Source organism: Tamandua tetradactyla, chromosome 18, assembly GCF_023851605.1.
Source record: "Tamandua tetradactyla isolate mTamTet1 chromosome 18, mTamTet1.pri, whole genome shotgun sequence".
Classification (NCBI taxonomy): Eukaryota; Metazoa; Chordata; class Mammalia; order Pilosa; family Myrmecophagidae; genus Tamandua; species Tamandua tetradactyla.
The window spans coordinates 63,889,827-63,910,618 of NC_135344.1; the positions used below are offsets into that span (position 1 = coordinate 63,889,827).

At 42.2% G+C, this 20,792-nt stretch overlaps 1 non-coding gene across 1 annotated transcript; it reads right to left on the minus strand.

Moving 5' to 3' along the window:
- Nucleotides 1–891: 891 nt before the first annotated feature.
- Nucleotides 892–1,007, minus strand: LOC143662867 (U5 spliceosomal RNA). Its single transcript, XR_013165634.1, has one exon. It is a non-coding gene; the product is annotated as a U5 spliceosomal RNA (small nuclear RNA).
- Nucleotides 1,008–20,792: the final 19,785 nt, after the last annotated feature.

Below are 20,792 nucleotides of genomic sequence, written 5' to 3' on the forward strand. Positions count from 1 at the left end.
TTGTGCCCCTAGCCCTCCTCCCTTTATCATTCTCACATTCAGCTTCATTCAATGTTTTAACACAATTGTATTACCATTAGGTAGTATTGTGCTGTCCATTTCTGAGTTTTTACATTCAGTCTTGTTGCACAGTTTGTATCCCTTCAGTTCCAATTACCCAATATCTTACCCTATTTCTATCTCCCGATGGTCGCTGTTACCAGTGAAATTCTCCAAATTCATTCACTAATATCAGTTCATATCAGTGAGACCATACAGCATTTGTCCTTTCGTTTCTGGCTAACCTCACTCAGCATAATGTCCTTAAGGTTCATTCATGCTGTTACATACTTCTTAACTTTATTTTGTCTTTACAGCTGCATAATATTCTATCATATATATATACCACAGCTTGTTCAGCCACTCGTCTGTTGATGGACATTTGGGCTGTTTCCAGCTCTTCGCGATTGTAAATAATGCTGCTATAAACATTGGCATGCAAATGTCAATTTGTGTTCTTACCCTCATGTCCTCTGAGTAGATATCTAGCAATGGTATTGCCGGGTCATATAGCAATTCTATATTTAGCTTTTTGAGGAACCACCAAATTGTTTTCCACAGTGGTTGTACCATTTGACATTCCCACCAACAGGACCACCAGAATTTCAATCTACCCAATTTACTTTGCCCCTTGCCCCTCTATTGTTTATTTATTTATTTTATTTTTCTGTCTCTACCTTTACTTTTATTAATGTCGCTGTGAATACAAATGCCCGTACGTCAAAAGAACATGCAGAAAAGAAAAGCTCATTCAGTTCTAGTAAGTTATAACTGCAGTACTTCAGCATGTGGTTTGACATACAGGTTTTGTTCGTTATACGCATTTTTCTGCTTTTTTTCAACCGCTGTATTAGCCTTGCCTAAACAAGGCCTCAAAAAATTGGTTTAAGACTCAGAGTTGTTTCTCTCCACGGAAACCTTTAGTAAAAGGCGAAAGATTTATACGATCTGAAGAGAAACCAGAGTATGTTTATTTATTTTTTATCCATATTTTTTTACTTATCTGTCCATACCCTGGATGAAAGGAGCATCAGACACAAGGTTTTCACAATCACACAGTCATACTATAAAAGTTATATCATTCTACAATAGTCTTCAAGAGTCAAAGCTACTGGAACACAGCTCAACAGTTTCAGGTACTTCCCCTCAGCCACTTCAATAACCATTGTTTTAGTTTGCTAGCTGCCAGAATGCAGTATACCAGGAACAGAATGGCTTTTAAAAAGGGGAATTTAATAAGTTGTTAGTTTACAGTTCTAAGGCCAAGAAAATGTTCCAATTAAAACAAGTCTATAGAAATGTCCAATTTAAAGCATCTGGGGAAAGATAACTTGGTTCAAGAAGGCCGATGACGATCAACGTTTCTCTCTCTGCTGGAAGGGCACATGGCGAACATGGCGGCGTCTGCTGGCTTTCTCGTTGCTCTACCAAAAGGGACTCTCTCCAAAATGTTTCCTTTTTCAAAGGATTCCAGTAAGCAATGCCACCTTCACTGGGTGGAGACATACCTTCATGGAAATCATCTAATCAAAAGTTACCACCCACAACTGAGTGGGTCACATCTCCATGGAAACAATCAAAATGCTCCCACACAGCAATAGTGAATGAGAATTAAAGGACATGGCTTTTCTGGGGTCCACCACAGATTCAAACCAGCACAACCATAAACTAAAAAGGGACATCTGTATAATGCATAAGAATAACCACCAGAATAATCTCTTGACTCTGTTTGAAATCTCTTAGTCACTGAAACTTTATTTTGTCTCATTTCTTTCTTCCCCCTTTTGGTCAGGAAGGCTTTGTCAATCACATGATGCTGAGTCCTGGCTCATCCCGGGAGTTCTGTCCCACATCGTGAGGGAGATTTACACCCCTGAGAGTCATGTCCCACATGGCAGAGGCCAGTGATTGGCTTAGAGAGGCCACATCTGAGCCACAAAAGAGGTTCTCTGGGGGGGGGGGGGGACTCTTAGGCTTAATTTTAAGTTGGCTTAGCCTATCCTTTGCAGGCATAGGTTTCATAGGGATGAACCCCAAGACTGAGGGCTCAGCTTATTGATTTGGTTGTCCCCACTGCTTGCAAGGATATCAGAAATTCTCCAAATGGGGAAGTTTAATATTTCCTCCTTTCTCCCCAGTCCCCTAATGGGACTTTGCAAATACTTTATTCACTGCTCAAATTACTCTGGGATATATTGGGGCATTACACAAACTTGGGCAAAACAACAAGATCTGATGCCCTATTCAAGATTCCATGTAGCTATGGTGTTTATCTGAATTGACCATAAAACTTAAATTAGATAATGTGCTACCCCAAATATAAATTGTGCACCAAATAAACATCTTTTCCTTTGCTCTCTCATACAGAGGTTGAAGTTTTAAAATATGGACGATATCATCCTTTACCCAGTATTCTGATCTACCCCAGTTCTATCCAGATCAGTTTTATTCATATGTCTAGGTGAAATCTTTTTCAACTTTTTAAACAGTTCCTGAATGGAGTATTGCTATCTTTCATACTTCAGAGCTCTAACTCTGAGTCTCAGATGCTCCATAAATACCTAAAGTTTCTAGGAATGTCCAGGTTATATACTAACAGCTCAGTATCTCAGAATTTAGAAATAACAGTTATAGGGTCCTGATTATATGTGACTGCTATAACAGCTTATAATCTAGGACCCTTTACAACCTGATAAACCAGGCTCTTGACTTTTGTTCACCAAGTTTTTATATTCTAGTTAGTCCATATGAGTGAGGCATGTTAATATTTGTCTTTTCATTTCTGACATTTCATTCAACATATAGTCCTTAAGGTTCATTCACCCAGTTGCATGCCTCACAACTTCATTTCTTCTTGCTGCTGTTCAGTGGTCCATTGTATGTGCACATCAGAGATCCCCCTTCCATTCCTCAGTCACTGTACTCTTAGGTCACCTCCGTCCATGGTGCATCAGGAACACTGCTGCCATAAACACCAGTGTGCAAATGTCCATTCCAGTCTCCACACGCAGTTCCTCCAGGTATACTGAGCCACACGTTGCAAAATCATATGGCAACCCCACCCCTAGCCTCCTGTGGAACCACCACACTGCCCTCCAAGGGGCTGCATCTCTGTTTCCCTACTGGCAGTAAATAGGTACATCTCTTTCTCTGCATTTTCTCTAGCATTTGTTTCTCTGCATTCACTTTTTTAAAAAATTAATTAAAATTTTTTTTTAAATATCAAAAAACACCAAACAAACCCAAACATTCTTTTGATTATTCCGTTCTACATATATAATCAGTAATTCACAATATCATCACATAGTTGCATATTTATCATCATGATCATTTCTTGGAACATTTGCATCTATTCAGAAAAAGAAATAAAAAGACAACAGAAAAAAATTCATGCATACCCTACCCCTTACCCCTCCCTTTCATTGATCACTAGCACTTCAATCTAAATTTATTTTAACATCTGTTCCTCCTATTATTCATTTTTATTCCATGTGTTTTACTCATCTGTTGATAAGGTAGATAAAAGGAGCATCAGACACAAGGTTTTCACAATCACACAGTCACATTGTGAAAGCTATATCATTATACAATCATCTTCAAGAAACATGGCTACTGGAACACAGCTCTACATTTTCAGGCAGTTCCCTCCACCTCTCCATTTCTGTGTTCACTTTTAACCAATTTTGTTCACACATCATACAATCCAACCTAAGTAAATAGACATGCCTTTGCCACCACCCTCTACATGAAGACATTTCCTTTTCTTCCACAAAGAATCTATACCCTTCCCTGGCCTATTGACATTTAGTCTTGGCATAATGCCTTTGTTGCATTCAGTGGAAGCATATTACAATGTTACTGTTGACTATAGATCCTAGTTTGCATTGATTGTATTTTTTCCTGTATGCCATCCATTTTTGACACCTTGCAATGTGGACATTGACTTGTTCTCCTTCATGCAAAAACATTTTTATATTTGTACACTTAATCACCATCATTGTCCACTCTAGGCATTCCTAAATTATACCATCTCAGTATTTATCCTCTTTCTTTCCTTCTGGTTTCATACTTGACCCCAGCTCTTCTCTCTCAATCATACTCACGTTCAGCTTCATTCAGTGTACTTATATTATTGTGTTACAATCAGGTAGTATTGTGCTATCCATTTCTAAATTTTTTACAATCAGTGCTGTTTTACAATCAGTACTCCTCCAGCACCAAATGCCCACTCTCTACCCTATTTCTATCTCCTGATAATCTGTGTTCTTAACTTTAACTCTCAGAGTTCACTCATAAATGTTAATTCATACTAATGAGACCACAGAGTTTTCGGCCTTTTGTTTCTGGCTAATTTCACTAAGTTTAATGTCCTCAAGTTTCATCCACGTTGTTACATGCCTCATGACTTTATTCTGTCTTACAGCTGTGTGATATTCCTGTCAGAATTTTTTTGCTTTCAGTCCTAGTGTCTTCCTATTTTCGTCTTGCCTCCCTGGTTTCTGATGAGAAATCAACATTGAGTCTTATTGAGTCTCGTCGTATGTGACACGTCGATTCTCTCTTGGAGCTTTCAGGACGCTCTGTCTTTCACATTCGATAGCACGATGACAAGATGGCACAGTGTGGATCTCTTTGGGTTTATCCTGTTTGGAATTTATTGACTTTTTTGGATGTTTACATTCATCTCTTTTCTTAAATTCGGGAAGATTTCATCTATGATTTCTTTGGATATTGTCTCTGCCCCTTTCTAATCTTTCTTCTCTGTCTAGGGTTCCCATATGCACCTATTGTTTTGTTTGATCCTGTGTCACAGGTTTCTCAGGCTCTCTTCACATTTCTTCAAGCTGTCCTCTTCCTGCTCTTCAGAATGGTTGATTTCGATTGTCTTCTCTTCATATTCATTGATTCTTTCTTCTGTCAGCTCCAATAAGCTGGTGAATCTCTCTAGGGAATTTTTAATTCCTGTTACTGTGGTATTCAGTTCTCTTTGGTTCCTTTTGATAACTTCCATCTCTCTATTTTTTTTTTTTATTTTTTAATTTTATACACATTCTTTATTTACTGTGCCACACACATAATATACTGACTTAAGCAAGGTGCAGAAACATTTATTACAACCCCTGTTGTAAGAGGAGCTCTGCTCCCACAAACACTTCATTGTCTAAGATGACAGAGAACAATATTAGACAAGATGACTAATTAAAATCCATTAAAAAAATGTACTTTAGATTATAAACTCTTCTCTAGCCACAACTGTAACCAGTAACAAAGTCACTTTTATCAGGGTTTCCTTTTTTTTTTTTTTTTTTTAATTTTTTTATTAATCAAAAAAAAGAAAAGAAATTAACACAACATTTAGAAATCATTCCATTCTACAAATGCACTCAGTAATTCTTAGTATCATCACATAGATGTATGATCATCATTTCTTAGTACATTTGCATCGATTTAGGAAAAGAACTAGCAAAACAGCAGAAAAAAATATAGAATGTTAATATAGAGAAGAGAATTAAAATAATAATACTAATAATATATATATATATATAAAAAGAAAAAAGAAAAAACAAAAACAAAAGATACAAACACACAAACAAACAAACAAAAAACCATATTTCAGGTGCAGCTTCATTCAGTGTTCCAACATAGTTACATTACACTTAGGTATTATTGTGCTGTCCATTTTTGAGTTTTTGTATCTAGTCCTGTTGCACAGTCTGTATCCCTTCAGCTCCAATTACCCATTATCTTACCCTGTTTCTAACTCCTGCTGGTCTCTGTTACCAATGATATATTCCAAGCTGATTCTCAAATGTCGGTTCACATCAGTGGGACCTTACAGTATTTGTCCTTTAGTTTTGGGCTAGACTCACTCAGCATAATGTTCTCTAGGTCCATCTATGTTATTACATGCTTCATAAGTTTAGTCTGTCTTAAAGTTGCATAATATTCCATTGTAGGTATACGCCACAGTTTGTTTAGCCACTCGTCTGTTGATGAACATTTTGGCTGTTTCCATCTCTTTGCAATTGTAGATAATGCTGCTATAAACACTGGTGTGCAAATGTCCGTCTGTGTCTTTGCCCTTAAGTCCCTTGAGTAGATACCTAGCTGTGGTATTGCTGGGTCGTAATCCATTCTGCCATTCTATGTCTTTTGATTGGGAAATTCAGTCCATTAACTTTTAGTATTATTACTGTTTGGATAATATTTTCCTCTACCATTTTGGCTTTTGTATTATATATATCACATCTGATTTTCCTTCTTTCTACACTTTACTCCATACCTCTCTCTTCTGTCTTTTCGTATCTGACTCTAGTGCTCCCTTTAGTATTTCTTGCAGAGCTGGTCTCTTGGTCACAAATTCTCTCAGTGACTTTTTGTCTATAAATGTTTTGCTAATTTCTCCTTCATTTTTGAAGGACAATTTTGCTGGATATAGGAGTCTTGGTTGGCAGTTTTTCTCTTTTAGTAATTTAAATATATCATCCCACTGTCTTCTAGCTTCCATGGTTTCTGCTGAGAAATCTACACATAGTCTTATTGGGTTTCCCTTGTATGTGACAGATTGTTTTTCTCTTGCTGCTTTCAAGATCCTCTCTTTCTCTTTGACCTCTGACATTCTAACCAGTAAGTGTCTTGGAGAACGCCTATTTGGGTCTATTCTCTTTGGGGTGCGCTGCACTTCTTGGATCTGTAAATTTAGGTCTTTCATAAGAGTTGGGAAATTTTCAGTGATAATTTCTTCCATTAGTTTTTCTCCTCCTTTTCCCTTCTCTTCTCCTTCTGGGACACCCACAATACGTATATTTGTGCGCTTCATATTGTCATTCAGTTCCCTGATCCCCTGCTCAAGTTTTTCCATTCTTTTCCCTATAGTTTCTGTTTCTTTTTGGAATTCAGATGTTCCATCCTCCAGTTCACTAATTGTAGCTTCTGTCTCTTTAGATCTACCATTGTAGGTACCCATTGTTTTTTCCATTTTTTCTTCTTTGTCCTTCACTCCCATAAGTTCTGTGATTTGTTTTTTCAGATTTTCTATTTCTTCTTTTTGTTCTGCCCATGTCTTCTTCATGTCCTCCCTCAATTTATTGATTTGGTTTTTGAAGAATTTTTCCATTTCTGTTCGTATACTCAGCATTAGTTGTCTCAGCTCCTGTATCTCGTTTGAACTATTGGTTTGTTCCTTTGACTGGGCCATATCTTCAATTTTCCGAGCGTCATCCATTATTTTCTGCTGGTGTCTGGGCATTTGATCAGATTTCCCTGGGTGTGGGACCCAGCTGGTTGAAAGCTTTTTCTGTGAAATCTCTGGGCTCTGTTTTTCTTTTCCTGCCCAGTAGGTGGCGCTCGTGGCACTCGTCTGTCTGCACGGCAGTCGGCCCGGGAAACCGCGCGTGGAGGCAGGGGTCGCTGGCCGCCGCGGCTTGGGAGAGTGCCGGTCCTAATTGCCCAGCTGGCCCGAAACGCCAAGCGTGACGGGAGGGCCCCGCTATCCAACGTTCCCAGTCAGACCGGGGAGCCACGTGCGTGGAGGGGACCCCAGTTGCCAGCCGCCCCGGCCGGGAAAACGCGCGCCCCTCGGGTATCTCACCGCAGCAGATTCTCCCTGCCCGTTCAGCTGTTCCAGAATGGGGTACGCTGTCTTTTTGGTCTCTGTGGTGACTCCGGGAGCTGTTTCGTATTGTTTCTGTTTCTTTAGTTGCTTTTCTGGAGGAGGAACTAAGACCTGCGCGTCTTACTAAGCCGCCATCTTCTCCGGAAGTCCCCATCTCTCTATTGATGCTCTCCTTGTGTTCATCTATCATTTTCCCAATTCCTTTAGTTCTTTGAACACATGTAGGACCATTTTTTAAAAAGTATTTGTTGGTAATATCCCAGGTCTGGTTCTCCTCATTGACAGTTTTTAATGCTTTAATTTTCTTTGCCTGGAATATCACTTCCTACTTTTTTGTGTCTTTCGTGGAAATCTGGACAAAAGGTTGGAGAATAGCTCCAAACATTGATCCTTTCTACACACGCATCTGATCTTGGAATTCCATTTACATAGATATGAATGTCTCTAAGCAATAGTTTCTCATGCACTGTACTGTGTGTCCTGAAGCCAGCAGTCCCTTGCCCCAGGCATCCACTTAACCGCTCTCTCACAGTGTTATGTAGTACAGCTGGGTGAGCTGCCTTTACATGCAGGGCTAGTTTTGGGACATTGAGTTCCTCAGGCCACAACCAGATAGCTTGGGCCAGACATACAAGCAACCAGCATGTGCATGAGGGTTATTCTGCTGTCTCTGGAACTGGGACCAGGGATTTGCGCTAAGAGCATGGTTTGGCTCTGTGCTGAGCTGGTGATGGGTAGGGCCAGTCAGAGAGCCAAGAATTCCACAGGCTTTTTTTTTTTGCCTGGGCAGGCAGCGAGAATCGAACCCAGGTCTCTGGCGTGGCAGGAAGGAATTCTGCCACTCAGCCACCATCGCATCGCCCTCCACTGGCTTTTAAGTGGCCTTTTGCTTGAATTGGTGCATGCCCTCCTACAGTAATCCTTTCACTGTTCTCTGGAGCTTTTAGAAAAATGTTCCTGCCAGTTCTTTCTTGCTGGCTGTTCAAAGCTTCTGCAGGGTGATGGAGCCCTGAAGGGTCTCTCTCTGATATTCTAATGGACGGGGTCCCCCTAATACTTTTTAAGATTTAATTTTGTGCAGTAATACTGTGAGGAAGACTAGTGTTTTATCTCAATTTAAAGAGGAAAAGCGATGGCAGAATGGAAGTTGAGGGTTAGGATGTATGTACAAAACAGGCAGAGGTTTTGCCTCCCACCTGGGCAGAAACAGGTCCTCAGCTCTTTAAGATCAGCTTAGTAGCAGTCAGACAGGCCAGATATGGTCGAGGGCACTGGAGCCCCTCTCACTCCCCCTGGAAATTGCCTGTACTGGGCTATACCACCTCTTGACAATTCTGACACAGCGTCTGACCAAAGCTTACTTGACAGACATCGTTTAGCCCTAACCCTAACTACCCCTAAACCCTGATACAGAGGGAAGGGTGGGGTCAGGAGACCCTAATCAGGTGTCTGGACCTGCTTGGATTTCACAAACATGACAACAGAATTGGATCATAAAGGCAGCAAACTCAGAATCAATCACAGGCTAGATGATCCACCTCTGAATAATCGAGGACAAACTATACTTCCAAGATACAGCTCAACCTCATTCAGCACAAATTTGATTTAACACATTCAATTAATCTTATCAGCAATGACTTACCCATGAGATGATTCAATATATACACTGGAAACTGCCACTGCTGAGGGCTGTGTTGCTTCGTTCGCCCCTCTGCTATGCTGTTTCATGCACCTGCCTTCTCTAAGCCTGCTGCCTTAATACGTTGGTTTGCATCTATTCTCCTGACCAGGCTTGCTTTTATCTTTCCATATACATGGCTGTCAAAGATCAGCATGATGGGAGGAATTAAACAGATGTTCAGCTCAGTATAAGATGAAAGAAATTTTAAGAAAAAGGAAGTATGGCTTTTTTTTTGAAATGTAATTTAAAAAAGTCATGCATTATATTAAAAAACTAATCACTTATGTTTTTCTCTTACTATAAAAATGTTAATTGATTTGAGATACTTTAAGAGAAAATGGATAAGCACAGAAAGAAAATAAAGACAATCCACAATGCCCTCTGTAATTCCACTACTGGTGATGACCTTTGTTAATGTTTTATTATATATCTTTCTGGATGCACATGTATAAATATTTTAATTTTGCAAAATTGATAGTATATTGCACATGGGTATTTACAACCTTTTCTCTCCCTTTTTAACAGCATATTGTAAGCGCTGTCTTGTGTCTTAAGGATTTTTCAACAGCATCTCCTTATGTTCCGCTGTAGGACTAGACTAAAATAAATTTAATTAACTCCCTATTATGGGAAATTTATGGTTATTTTCAAATGTTCCTTATTATAATCAATGGTGCTACAAATTGGTTTGAAGTTCATCTTTGCACAGATCCATGCTTATTTTCTCAGCATAAATTCATACAAGTAAAATCGTTGGGTCAGAATGTATGCATAAATGACAAATGCCCTCTGGAAAAGTTGGATCAATTTACACTCCTGCCAGCAGTGCTTGAGAGCATATGTTGTCCAGCACGTTTGGCAATACAGCAGTAGAAGGTAAAATAAAAATTATCCCAATTTGGTAGATAAAAAAAATGACATTCTAATTTGCTTTTGTATGACCATTTGAGAGGGCGAAGTTTTTTTTTTTTTTTGCAAATTCATTGGCCATTCATATTTCTAATTTTATGAAATTTCATTTATGCTTTTCAAAAATTTTACATTTAGGTATGATAGTCTTTTCTTTATTGATTTACAAGTGTTCTTTATATTTTGAAAATTTGAATGCTTTATTTTTCATAAATGATGCCAGCATTTCCCACAGATTCTCAGGTGTCATTTGACTTTATGGATTTTCTTTGAACATAAAGATATTTAAAAAATATTTGACCAGAGTCCAAGGAACCCCCAGGGGAGTGAAGGCAGTTGCTTCAAAATTCATTTCATAATTTCCTATATATGAATCTTTGAGTAAATTATTTGCTCTCTCTGAGCTTAAGTTTATTCATCTGTAAAATGGGACTAAATAATAGCTATTTTATGGTGAAATAGTGCGTACTATAGATGCATTAATAGTTAACGTCTGCATTCCGCATCAGTACAAACTATGTATGCCTCACATTGTAGCTAAAACAAAACAAAACAAAAATGTGCTCTAAAATCTTGGTTGAGAGTGTAATGCAGCCAGTTTAGTATAAAGGAGGACTGTAATTTAGGAGCTAGGCACTAGAATACTCCATTTGCAGTTTAAGACTTTGGATGAGGAAGCAGCACAGAAAACCAGGGGGAAAGAATGCAAGGCCTTTATAAAAAGTATCTTAGTCAATTTATCAATCTCTTTTAAGTTGAAGGTCTTTTAAAATTTCTTTCAAATTGTCATGTCAGTCTTTTAAAATTTCCTTTCCAATTCTAAAATTATTTATATATTTCTTTCAAGCATTTTTATGATTTTTCTTTTATATTTAGATCTTTAATTCATTTGGATGTACTCGATAGTGTTGTAGGATATGAAATAGCAATCTAATATTTCTCTTTTCCAAATGGCTAGTGCATTGTCCCAGTATCATACTCTTTCCATTGAAAATTGCCTAATAGTGCTTATTTCTTTATATTTATATAATGTATACTTATTCCTTTGATTTCTTATTTCACCAGCACCCCACTTTTTAAATTGCAGTAGCTTTCGAACATTTTTTAATTCTCAGGAGAACAATCTTGCTCATTACTTATCTTTTTTTAAATGTTCTTGGAAGTGGTATTTACAGTATATTGAATTACTTCCCACAGATTTTCATGTGTCATTTGGTTTTACGGATTTTCTTTGAATATAGAGACATTAAAAATTAAAAAAAAAATATTTTCCCTTATTTAAAATTATCAGGCAAAAGCAAGAATAGCGTGAAGTACTGCTTTTAAAATGATGTTTTATTAAAGAAACACTGTGATTTTAGAAAAAAACTGATGCTTCTTTCCCCTTTTACTAATAATGGCAGTTTAGAGCAATTAACAGGGAAGCCAAATGGTAATGAAAAAACTCTGTCTTTGAGAAGAACCAGTCCTGGTTTGAAACCTGACTTTGTCATTTTCAAAGGACACACCTGATTCTGTGTAGCCTTGGGTTAGTTAATTAACCTTTAAGGGTCTCTGCTTAACCTTCAGTAAAACTAGGGATTTTATACCATCTCTACTTCACAGGGTAGTAAGAGATTAAATGAGATATTTGCTAACACAGAACATATGTCTGGCATCAAAGAAGTTGCTCAATAAATGTTCATTTCCTTTCCCTTCTGCTGGCCTAGGATTTATTGTTTGCAAAACATTTTTATATAAATCATCTCATTTGACTCACAGAGATCTTGACTCACTGGTAATTGTTTGGTTTCTGTGGTATTGAATTACATGTAGCTTATTAAATGATGATTTTAGAAAATGTTTTTTCTTTTTTTAACTTAAACGCATCACTGAAACTTTTGCTGCATTCTTAAGTACGAAATTACTTTACAGGATGACTTGGGGGTGGCAATATGTTTTACCTTTTCAACCATTTGATATACATAAATAAAACATATGGTGCACTATTAATGTGCATATTTTCTGAAACATATCTCTTCTGTGAAGCAGAGCTTGTAAGTATGTTATGTTTGTAGACCAACTTAATCAGTTGGAAAGAATCTGACTTTCTTCTCAGTTGAGTTCAGTTACAGATTATGGCTGATGTTAAATTAGAAATTTGTATTTATAACAACTCTAGAGAAAATAAATATGTAAGCCTTAATAAGTATCATGTAGACACTAAGATTGGGGTCAATGGGACTTGAATTCATATCTCTGTATTACAACATAGCAGCTCTCTGACTTTGGGGATAGTTCCTCGACCTCTTTGAGCATCAATTTCTCATCTGTAAAATGGAAATAGTAACTGAATTTACAAAGAAGCTTTTTGTGAGGGAAACGGGAAAAAACAAAAACAAAAACAAAACACTAGCCAAACAGCACAGCAATTGTTTCAGTAACTAGTTATTATTGTTGTTGTTTGCTGGTGTAATTATCTAGTGAGTAGGAAAACCATGCAACCCCTTCCGAAGGAAGCATTTAAAAGAATTTGAAGAAATAATAACCAGAGTTTGAAAATAGCAAACCAATGGCAAATATAATTGCATTCCAAGCATGTGATTAAAAAAAAATTGTCATGCCTGTTTATTATTTGGGTAGAGAGAAAAGATCAGTTAAACAGTACCTGCAAGGTTATTATTACCATACAGTGTTAGATGATAGGGATCATGAAAAGCAAAGGCTCCAAAATTATCACACATAGAGACATATTCACAGATAGATAAGGCTGATTCAGAGCCCACAAGGCAGAGGTCTGAGATCCTATGAAATCACAGAGCAATATCCTCTTTTGATTTACACACAAAAATCTTGCTTCCTTCCAACACTTTCAGAAGCTGAAATAAAACTCTATTAGGCTTCTGGGCTTCCTGGATGCTCTCCAAGTCCCCCCCCCCCCCCACCACCGCATTTAAGCCTTATATGAGCAGAGGAATTAGACTGAAGCAGAGAGAGAAGACTTTTTTCTTTTTGGTTTTTAACAGGATATGTTTTGGAAACCTCACTAGAATTTGGCAGATCCTGCACAGTGAATTTTGGGGTATGCATTTTTGGTACCCAGTTAACTAACGTTCAGAGAACAAGGCTTTGGAAGAGCCATACAAGGGAGATAGTAGACATTGCTCAAATCTGCAGAAAGGCTATATTCTGGTTTTGCTTCTTGGGTGTCTGCTTTGTGTCTTAAAGGGAGGGGACCAACTTTCTTGACCCTGGGAATACGTGATGCTGTTTTGGGATTAGAGAGAGATGCTTTGCTTGTGTGGTCTGGAAAAAGTCTCCTTTGCTAGTGGTTTTCAGAGAGTGAGAAGCACCTGATTCTGAAGGTCAGAGGAGTCATGACACGCAGTGGGCGTGCTCGTCAGCTCCTTCCCTCACAGTGAGTTCAGAAGGGTCTGATGCAGGCAGTCCAGTAAGTGACGGTCATGATATTCTGCAGCATAACATTTGGGTTTCCCTCCAGGTATCATCATTCTGAAGTGAGTCATCCGTCACCACACTTTCTGGAAGAGTCAGAAGAGAGAATGTTTAGAGTGAAATTGAATACAGGATTGTAATTCACTTTTGTCACTCATATGAGAGGATAATGTTTTACGTCAAGTTTGTTGGCTGAAAAAGCTCAACAAACTTGGTTGTTATGCTAACTACTGACCGGAAAAGAACAGAAAAGGAATGTAAGACTTCTTTTAATCTTGATTCATTATTATTTATCCTAGTAATGTGTGCAGAGGTTGAGTGCAAACATACCCTTTCTTATGGCTAAAAATATTTGATGGGATGGGAAATAGGGGTGTAAAGGGCACTAGGGAGAGCTACATAGCCCAAGGAAAAGAATGTGAACACACGGAAATTATGTATAAATATGGGTAACTAAGCTGGAAGAGAGTAGAAATATCCTTACCCTAGGGAATTGAGCCCCACTTCATTGGTCTGCATAAGGGCAAAAATGCGTTTAGCTCACCCCTAATTTGCAAGCTTCTTTTGCTAGCCTTCTGAGGCTGTGATGGAGCAAGAGTACAAACTTTTTTTTATAAGGTATTGAAGATTCCCATGCAATAGAAGGAAAGCAGATTTCTGAAGTGGTGATGGTTCAAAAACCAGAAACTAGCAATGACAAGAGAATTCAAATACCATAGTATTAATTTTTGTGAAACATCTGTGAATTCAAAGTCTCTAGCAAATATGCTAGACATATTCTTCCTGTTTGAATACAAGGCTCCACTTTGTCAAGGACTAAAGATTCTTTAAATTGAATATTGAGCAAGTATTCAATAATTGAGTGTTCAAGGCTTGAAATTTCAAGGAGGGTGGATGCATTAACGACCAGGAAAAAAAAAATCAGGGAAGCTTTAGTCTGACTTTTAGCTAGCATTCACTATTTCAGACCAAAACAATAATGTATATCTATGTTTTCATGTCTGAAGGACAAATGGGATAAAAAGGAATTGATAAATTAGAAGCTTGACATTCAGAGTCTTTTATAATCTCCAACAAGTATTTCCAAACAACCTCTTCTGATTAAGTCACAGCTTAGCCAGAGACTAACCCTTCAGTTTCCTCGGCCTCACCGAGAAAACAGGTGACACCTTCTACTTCTAAATTTTCTAACTGAGCATGCTTCCAGTTATATGCCATTCACTTTCACAGCCTGAAATGAAATTTTGCCAACCTGGGACTTCTAACTTAGTCTGGCAAAGGTTGGCAGGAAGGGTGGGGGTATTGAAAAGAATATTTGAAACTCCTTCGTGGAACCGGTAAATAGAAAGTCCTGACTATTCGGTGGTCCCTTCTTCGTTCTTCCCCTCCCACCTCTGAACTCCACCCCTATCCCTCTGCTATTTTCAATTTATACCTAGGAACTCTGAAAGTTTTTTTTTTTTTTGCGCTCTTAACCTCAGCTACCTTGGGAGGATGCAAAACTTGCTTTGGAAGAAAAAAATCGGGTAGGAGCAGATTAAAAACTTGAGGGCTCTTCCCCTCCCCAATTCTCCTCTCACTCCCACAAAGGGCGCTTTGGGGTCGGACCCGGGCCCAGGCCCCCCGCCCCACACCTTAAGCCTGGCGCGCTTCTGCTTTGGGGATTCGCGAGTCCGCGCCCCGCCGGGCTGTCCCACCCGCTCGGGCCGGCCCAGCTGTTCAGCGTGGGTCGCCGAGCTCTGTGGCCCCTCGCCGCGCCCCAAAGCTCCCAGGCACGAAGGCCCCCTGAATGCAGCGTTAACGCTCGAGTGGGGGGCATCCCCGAGATGAGAGGGGTTTGGGGGTAGTTTTGGTCTCTGGGACTTCACTCGCCCCATCCTTTCTGCAGGAAGGGCCCACCCACGCGCACGCCAACCGATCTGGCGAAACAGGAGCGCAGCCCCAACCTCTGGAAGGGCTCAGACCCCTCGGAACCTGGTCCAGCTTTTTCTTTCCTCCCCTCCCTCAGCCTTCCCCGCCCCCTCTGCGACCCCGGGGCCCAGGGCCAGAGACGAAAGCTCCCTTTTGCCCGCAGGACACCGAAGCCGCCCAATCAGAGGCTGTCACTGGCAACTTAAGTTAAGAAATCTGGGAGATCTCGTCGGGGGTTCCCAGCTGGGGAGGGATTGCAGGTTGTGCTGCGCAACGGGTGGGTCTCGGGAGCTCGGTTTTCTGCAGTTCGGAGACCAAGCATCTCCGACAAAGTTCCTTGCTTAGTTTGCCACTCCAACGCGAACCGGGGTCAGGGCTCGAGGCGGGTGATCTGGGTGAGCGCTAGCTCCGAGTCCGGCGCCGAGAGCCCCCGAGCTGAGAAGAGGGGATGGGGGTGGGCACAGCCTTTGTAAGCCAGAGGCGTGGCACTCCCGGGGCCTTGGAGCCCGCAACTCCGTCCCCCGCCCCACAAAGTTGTACGGCGTTAGTGCTTTTTTGCCCCCTTTAAGAGGCCGTGAAGTCAACAAACTCCCCACATGGTGGCTCCCTTTACTAAAGTTGAGTAGTGAACTTGTTCAAGGAGTCTTGGAAATTTTCAGATTTCCGCAGATTAAAATTCATTTCAGAATCCGCGTGGGAGGAAAGAGTAAGGATTTCAATCGGGTTCACCTTTGACGTGAAGCCGTTGTAGAAGGCAGGAAAGCCGCAGTCGCTAAATAGCTTTGGGCGCTTTAGAGAGAAAGACTTTTCCGCTTGATTTTCCCGTCGTGTTCACCGCGGGCTCTTTGTGTGCGGGCTTCCTCCAGAGGCAGAGCTGAACACCGAACACACGCATGTAAACATTCGAACATAAATCAGCGAACACATGCAGCAGAGACAAAGAAATACATCCCGATGTAGATGTGGTTTGAAGCTTTATTCCAGGCAGGCAATCTGGAGCATCGCCAGGAATAAACTAAGAGGACGTGGGCTGTACCCGGACAGAAATAAGGGAAACTTTGGAGAAAGTATTAGATCTCAAATAAGAAAGAGGAAACAGCATTGACAGTGAGAAGCATTATGATTTTGTCTTAGAAAACGCATGAGAACTAATATCGCTCATTTAAATGTTACTTCCAAATCATTGTAACAGGAAACAATCTCACTAAATTGTATTTCCTCTATTCTTTGTTTAAGACTCAAATAATTAAAATGCACGCTAATGTTATTGATGGCTCTATTTCCTTTTGAAAAGAAATAGAATTCGAGTTCTTTTACTGGAGTAGAAATTTACGAATCTTCTTACTCAGGGACTGGGAAGCCCTCGGATGGATGTGGTCTCCCTTCTTGCTTTTCCCTCCCCACGTCATTTTCAGTAAAAAAAAAAGAAAAAAAATGAACCGTTCCCAGCGGAGGGATTCCCGTCAGAACCCCCCCTAGCACGTAAAACTGTACTGGCAATTCTCGTGCTTTTCCAGTCTTCTTCCCAAATAGAAGTCAAGTTTTAAATAAAGTGGAAAAAAGCCATATTTCTAATTCTCAAATTTTCAGTTTTTGAGTAAAATAGAATTTCAATTTTTAAAAACAGTACAAACCACATAAAGTGTGAAGGTATTCAAATAGGCAGGCAGGCAGTCTAGACATAAAAAAAAAAAAAAAAAAATAGGACTAACCGAAACGGAGAATGTTCTCTCAAATCCAGGCAGGGATCAGGGACCCTTTTTACCAGGGGCATTCATGAACACTGCAGCGGGGTGATTTGGACAATGTAAACGGCCACTTTAATACTACCACTGCCAAATCATGAGATTTAGAGGGTCTGTTGAAAAGTAAAACAATTTTCGATTGTAGCATCTGCGACTCAGTAGTTCAGCACCCAAGTCAGGGATAGCTCTACTAGTTCAGCTGGCTTGCAATCTCAGCTCTACTCATCTCTTGGCTCAGGCCAGACTGTCAAGGGTAGCCAGACTCATTAGAAATTTACTGCAAATTCTCCAAAATTTCCCTTTAAAGGCAAAAGGATGTCCACATGTAATTGTCTATATGAAAGGACATACACACTAAATGAGGAGACCTAAATTAAATTAATTCCAGAGACCAGAGCTCTGGGTGCAGCTTGAAGGCCAGTAAAGAGAACTAGTAGGAACACAGTTAAAAACATGACTTTCACCATCCTCAAAAGTCTATGATTTCTTTTCCCATCCTCAGGACATGGGTGAAACTGGGTAACTGTCAAAATAATTGGACTTCTTAAAAATTGGATTGTATGAGTGAAAGGTGTTTATGAGAAGTCGATGACTCCGGATCTTATCATCCAAGAGGACAGCACAGAATAGTTAATATGTTCCTTGAGGGACTAGGATGCTGACGTCTTTTTCTGATACCCGATCATTACGTGACTGGGAAAAAAAAATGAGGAAGTCATTTCATGAATAAAAATCCGAGCGTAAGAGTGCCTGTATTTAAAAGCAATAGGCAGGCAGATGTTGACAAAGAGGGCTCTCCTAAAACCACGTTCGGATAGATTTTTGCTAACTGCACTTATAAATACGAGCAGAAGGCCGGTCACCTCTGTAGCTACCGGGAGAAGCAAAAGCTGCAGCTTCAGACGCAGCCAGAGGGACCTCAGAGCAGAGAAGGCGCCGCCGACTCGCGCAGCTGCCTGACCTGGCGGATCCCACCGACGTCGGCTGCGCTGCGGCCCTCCCTGTCTCCTTCTTCGACTTTCCCTCTTTTCCTTAAGCACTTGCTTCTACCTCCCGGTGGACCGAGGGCCACTTTAACCCCCTCCCCCTGCCAGCTCATCGCCTCCTCTCTCTTCATCTCTGTCTTCGCCCCCTTCTCCCAGTGTCAGCTCCCTCCTAGTTCTGTGCGTCTTCAAACTTTTGAACAGAATACTGGCCTCAGCAAACAAGTCCTCCAGCTCCTCCTGCTGCTTCTGCTCGTTCCTGCGGCTTCTCAGACACCAACGCCAGAAGGGGATGCTTCTTGGGTTGTGACTCCAGCGTGCAAACTTGGAAGAGCCCTTTGCTTGCCGTCCTACCTGGGCAACAAACCCTCTCCTCATAACGGTAAGAGTTGAATGATAAAGGGGGAAAAAATCTTACCAAACGATTCATCCGGCTGCTGATTCTTTCGCCGGCATCAGGGTCCGGATTGACTTCTTCGCACCAGGTCTGGCGAGTTATGGGGCACTGGGTGTAGACATATGCGTGTGTGTGTGCATTCTAACTACAAGAGACGAGTGTCACTTAGCGGTATTCAACGCAGGCAGCCGGAGCTTCTATCCGCACTTCCCCCAGCTTTGGGAGTTTCTATGGGGTCGGAGGGTGGAAGGCTAGGGGCGCTCTGACAGCTATGTGCCCTCTTTCCCGTACTGCCCAGAGTGACCATGTGTAACGGAGCGAGCCTGGCCTTGCTGGTCTACGGGATAATAATGCACAGCAGCGTCTACTGCTCACCTGCCGCCGCCGGACTGCTGTTCCCCGGGATCAGGTAGGTGCTCGCCGCTGGGGCTGGGCTGGGGCTTCCCTCCCCCGGACGCCTCCTTGTGGTCGTCCTCCTGCAGCTCTCCGGGTCTTTCCCCCTACTCCCCAGACCCCCGTCCCCCCCCCCCCCAGCCCCCCCCCCCCCGCCAGGGTCGCAGGTGCTAGCGCCGGGTCTCAGCCCCAAGGCCAAGCAGGCTCTCCGCGGCCGCGCCGGGGCCTGGGTAGGGCCAGTGCATCGAGGCCGGCGAGAGAAGACTCCCCTCCCCCAAGCGCCGCCCGCGGGCGGGGGCAGGGCCGGGCACAGAGCCTGGCTTCTTTTTCCTACTCTTAGGATGAGCTAGGAGAACTTCCCAGAGCCAGGCCTGGAAGGGGGGTAGGGTGTGTGTTTGAGAGTGAAGCTTGCGCGGACTTTGCTTTGTTACATCTTGTTCTGGATTATCCGGGCGGGGTCTCCCTTTCTCTCCTCGATCCTCCCTCGTCGTTTCAATCCGAATTCTTCCACCAACCCTTCCACTCCCGCCCCGAGGAGCTTTCTCTCAAGTGATCCGTGTTCTAAATGCACTTTAGGTCTCAGACTGTCTTGGGGAGGGGGGTGTTGGCTGAGCTTGGTGGAGGGGAAGCTTCTTTACAAGGAGGAGAAAGAGTCCCTTCTCTTCTTTCTCCCCTTCTTTACAAGGGGAGAAACAGATGCAAAGGAGAAAGAGAAAGCAGGTGGGCAAGTAGAACGAGGACAGCTGTGCCTGCCCCAGACTGGAGAAATCCTAGCTTTTTTTTTTTTTTTCCTTATTCCCTGGTTTCCAACCGGTCGGAGCTGACCAGGCTCCCCGCGGCAGCGCCAGTGCCCGGCTGGTCAGCTCTGGCGTGGAAGCGCGCTTTGCTGCGCAGCGTTCGCACCCCGCAGTGCTCGGGATCCGGGACTCAGAGGAGCCGGCCCTTTGGCTGCAAAGCTGCTCTTCCAAGCTGCGTCCAGAACGTTCGCCGTAAGGGCAGCTGACCATTGATTTGGCGGGAGACTTGGGATCTAGCTTCAGTGTTATGATTTTGCATCCGGGCGCGGGGAAGTATAGGAAGTGATCAGAAAGACCCTGGAACTCCGGGCCCTCCGGCCAGGGCCGAGGTGCATCCCCAGCAAAGGCTGGGTGCGGAGAGAGCGGAAGGATGCGCCTGTCTTGCCCTCGCCTCCTCGGGTATGGGGAGAAAAAGCGAGCGGAGCAGCAATCCCAACGAAGTAGGGACTCCAACCCTGCCTAGACCTCCGGCCGAATCCCGGCGAGTCTCTTAGGCCAGCCGAAGTGGGCTGGGTGGAGGGGGGGGGGGGGCGGTTGTATTTAACCCATTCGTCTCCGTCCTGGATCAAGGATGGAGGCGGTTGGCGAGGGCGTCTTCGAGACCGCCGCACGCTTCAGCTGGCTCTCGGTCCCTTGTTGGCCCAACTCTCTGCCTCAATCCCTGTACCCCGGTAAAGGTGGGGGACCCACCGGCCCGCTATCACCCAGATTTAGCCAGAACTATTTATTTAGTGCATTTAAAGCTGCCTTTTTCGCCCCCAGCCATTTTCAAAGTCCTGTGTGCCTAGCACTTTCCCTAGACAAGAGGGCAGCCGCCGCCAAACTAGCTAAGTTTAGGGGCATCTATTATTCATGTTCCTGCCAGTTCCTCTCCCGCCCAAAATAGA